Here is a 12,088-nt window from a genome sequence, read left to right on the forward strand (position 1 = left end):
ATGATATTTTTCACTAATTTGCAAGAAATTGTGCATTTAAAATCCGACTGCTTCCCACTGTGTGTTGCCTGCTGCCACCCCCGCCTCGGAGCAGCTCGGCACAGCCCCTCACCCAGGCAGACCCTTCTCCCTGCAAAAGCGGCAGGGTGACAGATCCCAGCTAGAAGTGCCACTGTCTCCCTCGCCCCTTCCCAGGAAACGTAGAGGATTTTTCCTTTCTGACATACATGAAGGTTGCACCCAAGGTGACACGAATGAAGGGTGCCAGCTCCTTCCCCACGCAGCAGATTGATTACAAAGCTATTGGGCTAGAAGGGGAGAAATTGGAAGCCCGGGGTTTGGAAAGGAGCCGGGTCCTGAAGCTGCGGCGCAAAGCCCCGGCGGTCGGGAGCGAGCCGGGAGGGATCCTGGAGAGCAGGATCCGAAGCGCTGGATGCTGCTGCCCCCCGACGGTCCCTCCCCGCCAGCCGCCGGCGGCCCCGGCTCGGCTCGGCTCGGCTCGGCTCGGCTCGGCTCGGCGCGGCGCGGGGGGGCTCAGCCCAGCGCCGGGGGCCGGGGGTGACAGCAGCCGGGCCAGGGCAGGGCGGGCCTGCAGAGGTGACCCTGAAAGAAAGCGTCGTTTTCGAAGGGTTTAAGTGCAGTCATGGTCTAGAGGAAAAAAGTCTATTAAAAATGACAACTCGGTGCTCTCTATTTTATTCCCTGTCACTGAGATTTATTTGCTGTCCAAAGTCTCTTTTTTTCCTTTTTTCCTTTTTCCTCTGTGTTACTTTTTTTCTATTTTACTTTTTTCCCTTCCTTTTTTCTTTCTTTTTTTTCTTTTTCTTTTTTCCTTTTTTCTTTTTTCCTTTTTTTTCTTTCTTTTTTCCTTTTCCCCCCCTTTTTCTCTCTTTTTCCTTTTGTTTTCTCCTTTCCCTCCCTTCTTTTTCTTTTCTTTTTTTTTTTTCTTTTGTTCTTTTCTTTTTTTCCTTTTTTCTCCAAACTACAGGCTCCACCTGGCAACTGAACATCCAGCTCTGGTTCTGACACCTTGCAGTAAGGGTACACGTTGATAGCTGGGGATGCTACCTTGGCATCCCCCCAGACCAAAGTCCACAAGATATCCACACAGGATAATCTGCCCGCATCGTATCGGGGCAAGCTTCTTCCAAGCATTGGCTCCTGCTCGCTCAGCCCACACTTTGCCCAGCCACAACTCATCTCCATGGCCTGCCTGGCCTCCTTGCTAAGCCTTGCTGGCAGGAGAGCTCAGGAACAGGGCTGGCTGTTTTCATGACACATTTTATTTGCTATCCTTGATGAGTGACAGGTGACGTGAACGCTGCTTTATATCTCCATTTACATCTCTCTTAGAGGAGGGGTGGGGGAATGTGGATCTAGATTCTCGCATCATTTGGGACGCCAGGGGTTGGTACCAGCATTCCCACAGAAGCTCTGCGCCTCGGAGGCAGGGCAAACACCGAGATACGCAGCTGCCCATCGCACGGGCACCCTTTTCATGGCGAGGTGTGCTGCCTCACCACGGATTTACGGAGGAGTGGGCAGGACTAAGTTGTTCTTTTAAGAGGTGGTAGAACGAAGTCTTTGGGTACTGGTGGAATGATGGGCCTCACTGTATAGCCAGGCTCCTGAATTCCCTCAGAGACCCACACTAGGGCTAAATGGCCCTCACCACAAAACTGGGAAAATTGAGAGAGCTGAAGGCATTTGGGAGGAGGCAGAAGATGGATGAGCAGAGGAAGGAAGGATGGGGGAAAGGCCTTAGACCTGAAAGCCAGAGAGTGAGGGGAACTGGAGGAGAGGCTTCAGCCTCATGGACTGGGGGACCAGGACTGAAGAGGGTAGGCGACAGGGAAAAGACAGGGAGAGGGACTGGAAGAGAAGGAATGGCAGAGTCCACAAAGAGGGAACAGACTTGTCAGCAGTAGGAGAGGCAAAGCAGAGGCGGGTGACAAGAGATAAGTCCTCTCTGAGGCAAACACCAAGGGAGGGAATAGCCTGGAGAGGATATATGGATGGAAGAGAGGAAAGATGGAGAAAGCCAGAGGGGCCTACGTCTGAGAGCAGGAGGCTGAGGGAATAGGACACTGGCTTGGAAGAACAGCTGCCTTGGGGATAAGGTGGATGAAGAGGGACAGCACAGAGAAAGATGCAGCCGCCCCTGTCTGTGCGGTGGCTGTCACCGTGCAAAGGAACTGTATTGACTGTGAAGGTTCTCAACATCTTCTCAACAAATGGCTGTTTTCCCCAGCTCACCTCTGAGCACACTCCCTGACTACAAGTTACCAACCTGCTGGGAAGCTGTTAATGCTGCAGCCATCCCGTTGGGAGCAGCCAGGGCAACAGAGCCGATGCTTCTACCTGGTACCCGGACAGCAAGAGGAACCACCACACAGTGCAGCAGTGGCCAAGTCCTGACACCAGTTCACAGAGCAGACTGGCTTTTGTGCCACTCCGTAGCTCAGCAATGTTCCTCCAGCCAGTGCAGCAAGTCCTAAACCACCCGCTGCTCCCCAAACCCAGCAGCTGGTCCCTCTTTCAAGGCCATGTGACACAATCAGCAAAGCTCTCCACTTCGTACAAGAAGCACCAGAAACATGAAACCCATCGCTCCCTCTTTTTCTCCAAGTAGCAAAACATTTGTCTTTCCATCCAGGTCTGTGGAGGGCTCGGGGGTTAGCTGGGTGCCCCCAGCTCCCAGCCATAGCTGGGGGATGGGACTGCTAGCCAGCTGTACGCTGACCGCAGCTCTGCCTGTGGAGGTCATACCCGGCTCTCCTGTGCTTAATGAACACTCCCAGCATTGAGTTTGCTAGATGCTAGCTAAAACCGGCCCCCCATGGCTTTCTCGTCCACAGGATGAAGTCACCAGGCTTGCCAAAGGTGACTGGAATGGAATTAAATCCCTTCTTGCATTTCTGAAGAGCTACTCTGAGTGTGGCTGGTCATCTACCTCGAGCAGCTGCAGCCCCGACAGAGGAGAGCGAAGGAACGAGGCAGTCCTGAAGACAGGTTAGCACTAAGGAAAACCCTAGTCTCTGGTTGCAAGTAAATGAATGATAAGTACAGAGATCTGTGTATTCCTAGCACACCCCCTCTGCAGCATCCCCAGGGCTGGCAATGCACATATGAAGAAATATGTAGATTATCCTTAAAAAATAAAACTTTTATAAGGTGGTCAGTCAGAACCAATATTGGAAACATTCCCTTTTATCCCTGTGCCTAGTAAAACTGTGGACTCTCTGAGCAGAGATCTTTAAAAGCAGGTTAACCATCTATCAGCAAGCAATTAAATATAGTTCAACCTCTTAGGTTGGACCCCATGGGGTTGCTTGGGCATGTGCGCACGTGCAGGTGTGTGTAGATTAGATGATATTTTTGAAGGCATTCTCAAGCTTGTTCTTTACAATGATATCAGTTTTCCAGGTGGGGAACAAAAGTTTCAGAGAGACTAAAGCTAACATTTTCAGGCTCAGACTCCGATGTTCGGATTAACCAAGGGGTCTGCCTCCGACACGCACTCTAATATCCAGCTGTGGCCCCCCAGGATGGGTGTCTGAATTCCTACATCCCTCAGGTCATGCAGCAAGTCAATGACAAGCTGAGAGTGAAACGCAGATCTGACTAGTTCCTCAGCAGCCAGTTTGCTGGACCACAAGTGCCCCATGTATTTGTCTTCATTTAACATGCTTTTTTTTTCTAGCCTCTTGAGTAATTTCCTTCCCTTACAGGATATAAATCACACACCTACAAAGTAAAGAATTATTCAAAGAACATTTATATTTAAGCTCAGAAAGGAGTTTGAATTTAACTCCCTGGTGGCTGAGATTTGACTGGCTGGTGAATATAACTTGGCTTCACTATATGAAGATGTTTTATGGCTTCAATACTCGCTGGCCTGCAAACCAGTGTTCAGTACACTGGGGTGCTCCTGTGGGTGAATACCCTTGCCTCGAGTTAACTTAACACTGCCTGCATTCATTTCACCTAAATCGAACTACGAACTAACGAACTACGCTGCTCTCAGCCCCCAATGCACACATGCACACATCAGCCTTTGCCCCAAGTTAACTCCTTCAGTTTAACAGCTTCATTTCATTGCACGCCACTCAGCTGGAACAAGGGAACAGAGGTTTCTCTTCTCTAAGTCACACCACAATTTCATTTTGTCCCCGATCCTATTTCTGATAAAGACTGGGGAGGAAATGCAGGAGTGGAGCCATTCCCAGTGACTTCAATAGCATTGATAGTAGCAAGTGTTAAAGGTAACCTGTTGGTATGAAACAGGATACTCTTCCTGTTTGTGAAGTATAGCTTTGCAGCAGAAACATCACCAGAAGCTTTAAATGAGCAGCAAAAAGGACCTAAAATAAATTAATACATTGGGAAGAATCATAGTGACCATGCTCTAAACAGCCTTGCACCTAGTATCTGTTCTCTCCCACTCCTACCCTGTGTAGCTGTTGCACTTGTGAGGGCTGTTCCCTCTGTGCTTCTCTTTAACAAGCAGCGGATTTGCAACAGATCTGAGTGACACAAGTCTAATGCTGCGACTTACACTTACAAGAACTGAAATACAATGCAAAGATGCATGGCCATTCCATCTACAAAACAGACAGTCACCGATAACTTCCCAAAATCTTTGTAAAAGAAAGCAAAACAAAAATCTACAGCCCAAGAATCCTTTGTGGCCAAAAATAATAATAATAAAAAGATATTTTAAACTTTCAGAAACTGATTTGATCAATTGTAATACAGACCTTGGACTCCATGCCTAGAAGTAGGACACGGCCATCAGGCACCGCAGCTCCCTCGCAGGCAGCAGACAAGGAACTTCAGTTGAATGAAAGGTTCGATGTACTGTGTGGTGTGTGCTGGGGAGAGATGGGGCACAATGTTTATATGGAAGCCCAGCTGAAAGGCTACCAGAAAAGCCCCGTGGGCTGTAAGCTCTTGACTTGACCGACAAAAATAGAAATGAGGGCATGACACAGAAATCCCTAGTATAAGCTGTATTCCAAAGGCAAACAATATTTGTCGAATAGCTGGGCTTAACACCACAGTTGGTTTGGACATTTCACAGACCAGCTTTTGGTAAACACAGATATGGAACCAAGCTCTGATTTCAAATATCTCAGGAGCCCACTGCCTGGGGCTGGAGAGGGTTCTCTGCAAAACGAAAAGCTTTGGAGTCTGGTGACATCTAAAATCTCTTAAGGTCATGTTTCCTATTTCCCACCCACATGTAGCTGAAAAGAAAATCAAACTTGGGAGGTTTGCATACAATGAATAAAAAAAATCAGCTTGCCCTTTGAACCAGAGCCCCACCAAACGTGCCTGAGCAAGTTCTTTCACATCTGAATGCAAACTCTGGATGTCCTTGATGTTGCAACTAACTGGGCCCGTTACTGAGCGTGGACATGGGCACTGGTTTCACAAGGAGCCTTAGAACCCCAGAGCTGCTTGGCAGGCACGTAAGATCTCATTTGCAGCAGCTCTCACCCTGGGGGCTCCCCCAAGCTCTGAAGCATTGCCTCAGCAAGGAGAAGCAAACTCAACCAAGCAGCTCCTCCCAACCTCAACAGCAAGGCAGGACAAATTTAAGTCAGCTGTGAGCCCATCAGGAGTCAGTTGCTCCGGTGGATAGAGTTAAATAAGGAAGCAGCAGCTCCTTACACTGTTTCTGTCCCATCTCTTCCCTAGCATGGCACATGTACCAGCCCATTCCCCGTGTTTTTGAATCCCAGACCATCATAACATGAGGAGGAATGGGAAGGCAGGTGAAAACCATTTGCTTGTGGGACTCACACAAAGCACTCAAGCCTTCCCACCACAGCACAGCACACACCACAGTTGTGAGGGCAGACCCTAAGTAACAATCTTGGGGATGGAAAAAAAGGAAGAGGTGTTGATAGCCAGGGCGCAGAGCACTGAATTCTTTGCAGGACCAGAAGGAAAACCAACCTAGGAGCTACTCCGGAGGTGCAGCCTGGTGCAGGCGAGCTGGCCAGCTGCTGTGGTTCTTCATCCCTCCGGAGGATGTCACCGTAGAGCCACCAAACAGAGCCGAGCTTGGTGACCCAAATGCGGAGCGAGCGAGTATGCCCAGTGCTCAGCTGCTCTGAGGGCAGGAGCCCCCGACCCCCCTGTTTACACACACCGCCACCACCACCACCCCCCCAGAAGTAACCAACTTTCCCTAGACCAGCGTGCAACTTGTGGAAGGACAGACGCAGCAAAACCCACCGTGATCTGAGAGATGTGCAACAGGTTAGCCTGGAAAACAACTGCGATGAGTGCTCTGGGTGGCTGGGGGAGTGAAGGCACTGGGTGTCCGCACACCTTACGTGCCCGCGTTCAACCTCTTGGTGGCCCTGAGCATGGATGGGTGAGTGGAGGATGCGCCCACCCACCAGATGGGCAAGGAAAAGTGTGACTGTGGAGACTGTGTTCACAGACAGCAGGAACAGGCTGCCTTCTGCAGCCATGGAGCAAACCAGGGAAGAGCTGGTGGGAGGTCCACGTGCTTGCTCACCCTTTTCACCCATTTCTGTGGTTTGCGTCACGAAAAGGTGGTCCTTGGTTTTACGTGTATTTGTGCCAGCACCAAACCACAGCCGAAAGGAAGAAGCACTAATGGGTGTTCATGGCACATTTCTGCGATAGTTTCTATCCCTCATGGTACATCTTAACTTTTAAGAGTTTAAAGCCACACTGGCTTTTCTACTTTTTCTAATTTTAGCCTCTGCTGCCCTTGGTCCTTCATGTGGGACACAGGGGCACACGTGTGCCTTCACCACAAGCCTCAGCTCGAGAAGACAGAAGAGGATCACGAGTGGAAATGCTGTACAGTGATGTAGAGCATTAAAAAAAGTCTCTAGGCTACTGTGCAACCTTAGAAACTCCACAGCTTAAAAGTACTGCTGGTGTAACCTACATCACGCCCCTCCCCATCTCAAATACCCACATGGACAATGACCTGGTGATTGCCATACATAGCTTGCCAAAGTGTCCTGAGATCCTTAAAAAAAACAAAACCAACACCCCCACCCCCCCAAAAAAAACCCCACAACCAACTACCTGAGAAATTCTGCTCTTATTAATAGTACCCAGGAAGCTGGCAGGCAGGCTGTGGGGCTCAGCCCCCAAACACAGTGGGTTTCAATGCAAGAAGCTGAACTGCAGAGCCTCTGGGCTTTACTCCATCAGGTCCCTCAGCCAACGCTTCTCTGTGCGCATGCACCACGTCGGTTTTCCCATTAAAGCGTATCAGCTGGAAGCAAGTCATCATCCCTCCCCCAAGTATGATTTAATAAGTCCAAATCCAGGAGCTGACCCAGACTACATCCAGTGCTAAAGAATCACTTGCCAGCCAGCCGTGCGTCTTAATCTCCTCTCTTTGCTGCTATTTGTTTTGCGGGGTGGTATTGTTTGTTGATTTTTTTATTTTTTTTTTACATGGATAGATTAACTTTCCTGCCAATCCACTTTCTCATTCAAACATGTTACAGAGGAAGTGGGAGGAAGGAGGGAATCAGGGAAAAAACAACGAGCAGAAAATGGCATTAGAAGGCTTAGTGAAGGGTCTGATCTTCAGCCACGCACACTGTCCCGTTCCTACACATCAGCTGTGCTCTATAAAGCAGGGCAGGCTGTACCACGGGGAAAGGAATAGTGGGTTTTAGCTGTCGTTTTCTATGGAAACTCATCAGAGAAAATATGCCAGAGCCCTAGAGTCGGGAAGGCCCAAGGCTACCACGTTTCTCCTCCCCCCAAAAATACATTCACCAACCTGTGCCCAAAGCCCTTGCCACATTTTACTCCCCACTCCCCCTCCGTGCTCTGTAGGAGACCTGATGAAACTTTCTGCACTGCCCACCAGTGGCAACGGGAGCTCTGGGCCAGTGCCAGGCTCAGGAAATGCCTTGCATGGGCTTTCCCGTGCTCAGGAGGTCACAGACCTCTCAGTCACATTGTCCCAGCACTTGCAATGTGCAGAGGCAGACACAGAAGAAAATAATCTGAGAAAAAAGAGCCACAGCCTTTCACTGTCCCGGCTTTCAAGGCTTGCTTTGTCCCTGATGTTCATCCGCTCCCCACGTGAGGAGAGATGTAGCTCAGTGATGCTGAATTCCCTCTCTCAACACCCATATTCCTGACCCTCATCAGCACATCTGTAACAAGGGCAGATGTGTAGAGCAGAGTGTTACAGCAGAGCTGCAGCAAGGGCACCGTGGGGAAGCCCTGCTTTGCTGGCATCAGGAGAACAAGCCGCCGGCAGGACAATCAGCAGCACTTGGAAAAAGCACAGAGAGAAGGGCAACTCAGTCATCAATACTCACACCAGCTCGGCCCCAGGCGCCCCTTTAACAGAGGCTGTATGAATAACAGGGACCTGCTGGGTTTGCTCTGAAGCAGCCATGTGAAAGAGATCCGCTTCCTCCGTTTTCCCTGCCCTCTGCCTTATAAGTGTTCAAAACCCTCTTAAGACAAGAACCATTTTGGGTGCACTTGCTGTTGGCACACACATGCCCAGACCCATCCACTTGCTCGCGAACCAGCAGCGCCATGGCTGGGAGAAGCCCAGTTAGCGAGCAGACACACAAAGGCACCTGCACGCCTACAGCAGATGAAGCTGGGATGCAAAATGTCGCTTCCCAGAAAAATCCAGTAACCTACAAAAATTTACCAATGCGTTCGACGAAACCAGAAATATAGTACGAAAATTCCCCTGATATTTTCCCTTTTTGAAAGGGGGAGAGCATAAAAAAAACCCTCAGTTTGATTTCCTCTGCCCAGTACCAAATTGATCTCCCAGTCACCTCAGTCCTGGTGCCATCTGAGGCTACCCTGATTTGAGATACTCTTCATGAGGACCTAAACCATGATATAAGGAGGACTGATCTCCTGAGCATCCCAGGTCCTCATGGGGAAGACAAGCAGCCTTGGACGGGACACCATCTGTTAGACTGGCTTCTGCTGGAAACTCATCTGTGTTCTGGCAAGAGTTTGTTGAAGTGCATGTGTCTGGGTAATTTTAGGTGTTTTTTTTTAGTTCAGATGAATCAGCAGATTCCAGTCCAAAAGCTGTGGAAGTTGAAAAAACTTCTGGCAGTCTACAGACCAGATTTCCTGAATGTTTTAAATCAAGCTCTCATCTACACCAGCCTCTAAAGAGATGTCCAATTCTAAAGTGTGAAGCATCTTCTCATAGATATATCTCTGTCTCGGCACTCAAATGTAGAGTTAATACTTGTGCTAGAACAAGTTTCCTTCTGATATTCTTTGGTGGAAGGTAATAAACCCGATAGGTACTGACATTTAAAATAACATCCATGGCACCCACTGCGGTGGGCAACCTCCACGACACAGCTGAGGTTGAAGGCTGTCAGCAAACTCAAGCATTTCAGTAGTGACTTTCACTTACAATTAAACTGGCCTGAACCTTTGCTTTTATCGATAAAACAGTCACTCTGGAGCTCTATCAAGTCGTGTAGCTGGCACTGCTTTTGGCTAGGTGTCTGTACGGCAGCAATGCCTCACTAGGTACAATTTACAGGCTACAACTCCAGCACACCAGGGGCTGCACAAACCCAGCACACTACCCTGTATCTTGGGAATTCCGGCTCTAGATCAATAGAAATGTGCAGGTAACATAAGGGGCAAGGCAGTGGCAAGGAATGGATACTGGAGCAGAATACTGACAGGGCCATCATGAGAATAAAATGCAAAGATGCTATTAATGTCACATCAAGGTCACACAATCAAAAAATGAAAAATGCAAACATCAAGATCCCTACTACAACTTTCTGAAAATGGCAATGCAGTCATCTCATTTACCGTAAGGCCTATAGCTGAAAATACATTTACAGGAGTATTTTAAACTAGGTGTTGAAAAATACCAAGGAATGAGAACATGATGCATATGCAGCAGGGCTGAATTACGACTGCTGTTGGATCAGTAGGTTTCTGGGTTTAATAATCACTCTCAGAATATCCAGGGGATTTTAAAGAAGCAGGGAAAATGAAACACAGGGAGAAAAATGCAAAATTTTTGGCAAAACATCAGGTTGCCCTAACTAATAACAACCTTCTGCTAGCAGCTGTTGATACAAACTAAGCAGCATGTACTTCCCAGTCCCCTTATGCCCTGGGAGCATGAATGCTCAGACACTGGAATTTCCCATGCTCTGTCTATGGGGATCCGCACTTCTGTTACCTTCCTGACAGTTTCCCCCATCAAACTTCTTGAAAATCCCCGGAAAGTCAGTGAGGACCTTCCTGGTGACTGCCTTAGATACTGAATCTGGGCTGAACATGCCATGTTTCAGATTGCAAAACCGACACATGAGCAAAGTTAGGCAATTTTAGAAAACATTTTCCCACATCACTAACAGCAGCAAAAGATCTCCCCAACCAAAGGACAGAAAATAAAACTCACCTTTGTCTAGAGAAGTAGAGACCTTGCAAGCCTGGGAAACTGGACCTTCAAGGGCAATGTGTCAGGCTATTACAAATGAGAAAAACAAGGCTGTAGTACCAGGGTTCACTACCAAACTGGCTGATGCAATGACGCACAGGTCCTGGTCGCACGGTCACTGCTTACTGTCAGTCATATCAAGGATGAGGATTAACAGCCAAATTCATTGTAGCCACAGAATTGGGGGTGGGGTGGGTGGGGAGCAGGCAGTAATAAGTCCTTTTTTTATATATGAATAAAGTTTTATTGAATTTTAGACAATTAGAAAGAACAAAGAAAGAGGAGCAAACAGTCTCATGGAGGGTAGGAACCAGAAGAGCTTTCCCAGTAGAGGAGGGGGCTGGCTGAGGGCAGTGCTCCTGTAAATGTCACACAGGGGTTGTTACAAAAGCAGAGAGAATGTGTCTGGGCTTTTCTTGGATTGTTTCTTTTGTTCCTCCCACATTAGGGTTTCTAAAGCCACCCTTCTTCCCCCATCAATCCACAGGCAGGAAGGGGACTGCTCCAGGGAAACGCGTGTACACACAGAGGGAGCAACCACCCCCCTGCACCACCCCCAGGGTTTGCACCCATTCTGGATGGAGTCAGGTAGAGGGGGAAGGATGGAAGGTTGGACTTTTTCTCTCCTTTTCTTTTCCTTTTTGTTTTAAGCAAAGAAGGCACAAAATCTCAGCCAAGCTTCAAACCTAGTGCTGCGTGGGAGCCCCAATCTCCCCAAAAGCCAGCGTGTTCATGTGGGAACCCAGCCCTCACCTCTCCACCCTCTTCCTCAGAGTCTGTGCTTGCATCTGAAAGGTAGCGCTCAGGCAGGAGGCCCTGCCCAAGGTCTGTGCACTGCTAGGGAAAGTAAAGCCGTGCCGGAACAAGGGAAGTGGGGGTGAGGAAGAGTCTGTTGGCTTAAACAGACCCTTTTTCCCATGTGAGAGCCATGGAAAGTCACCTGTGACTCTCCGCATTGCTTTTCCAAGAGCAGACCTGGGAGGGCTCTGGTGCTTTTGGAGGTGACCGCTGCCTTTACATGTGCAAGGGTTGCTGTTATGCAGGAGAGCTGAGACACCCACCCAGGTACAGCCCCTTTGAGCCACTGCTCCCTAGGAGGGTAAATCCCAGCCCTCCGTTCAGCCCTCCAAATGGCACCAGGTTCCTTCAGCAGCTTCAACTCTTGGCTTTGATTAAGGCTATGTAGTTGCAATAGAAAAAGGATAGGTGCCGGCCACAACCACCCCCCTGGCTGCAAGGAGATGGCAGAGCCACTGGAAGATGCCACCAGTACCCAACCCTGGGACACTGAGGGAAGTAGGGGAGGCAGAGAGATAGCACGTGGGCTTCCACAGGGTCACCCCCTCCATCAAGCTGCTACTTCCACTCTTTCTAAGGAAAGGGATTTGGAAATGAATCCTGCCAGCCCCAGCATCTGGGAATTCTGTGTGCATGGGAGAGCAGGAACGAAAACTGTGATACCTCTGTGTGAGAGCCCCAAGCACAACACGGGCCCTGCCACACCGGCCAGCCCTGGATAGCCCGATAAGGAAAACCCACCATGCAAACACCAAAGCTGTGAGGGTTTGACCCCACTTGCCCCAAATCAGAGCAGCCCAGGGGCAGCAG

At 49.2% G+C, this 12,088-nt stretch overlaps 1 long non-coding RNA gene across 3 annotated transcripts in view; it reads right to left on the reverse strand.

Moving 5' to 3' along the window:
* LOC129784789 (uncharacterized) overlaps nt 1-10,544 on the reverse strand; it is an 87,652-nt gene extending 77,108 nt beyond the window's left edge. For all 3 annotated transcript variants that reach the window (XR_008747876.1, XR_008747877.1, XR_008747878.1), the window contains exons 1-2: nt 10,438-10,544; nt 4,761-4,874 (exon numbers count right to left, since the gene is read on the reverse strand). This is a non-coding gene — a long non-coding RNA (uncharacterized LOC129784789). The remainder of the gene's footprint in view (nt 1-4,760; nt 4,875-10,437) is intronic.
* Between the last annotated feature and the right edge of the window lie 1,544 nt (nt 10,545-12,088).

Source organism: Falco peregrinus, chromosome 6 (assembly GCF_023634155.1).
Source record: "Falco peregrinus isolate bFalPer1 chromosome 6, bFalPer1.pri, whole genome shotgun sequence".
Classification (NCBI taxonomy): Eukaryota; Metazoa; Chordata; class Aves; order Falconiformes; family Falconidae; genus Falco; species Falco peregrinus.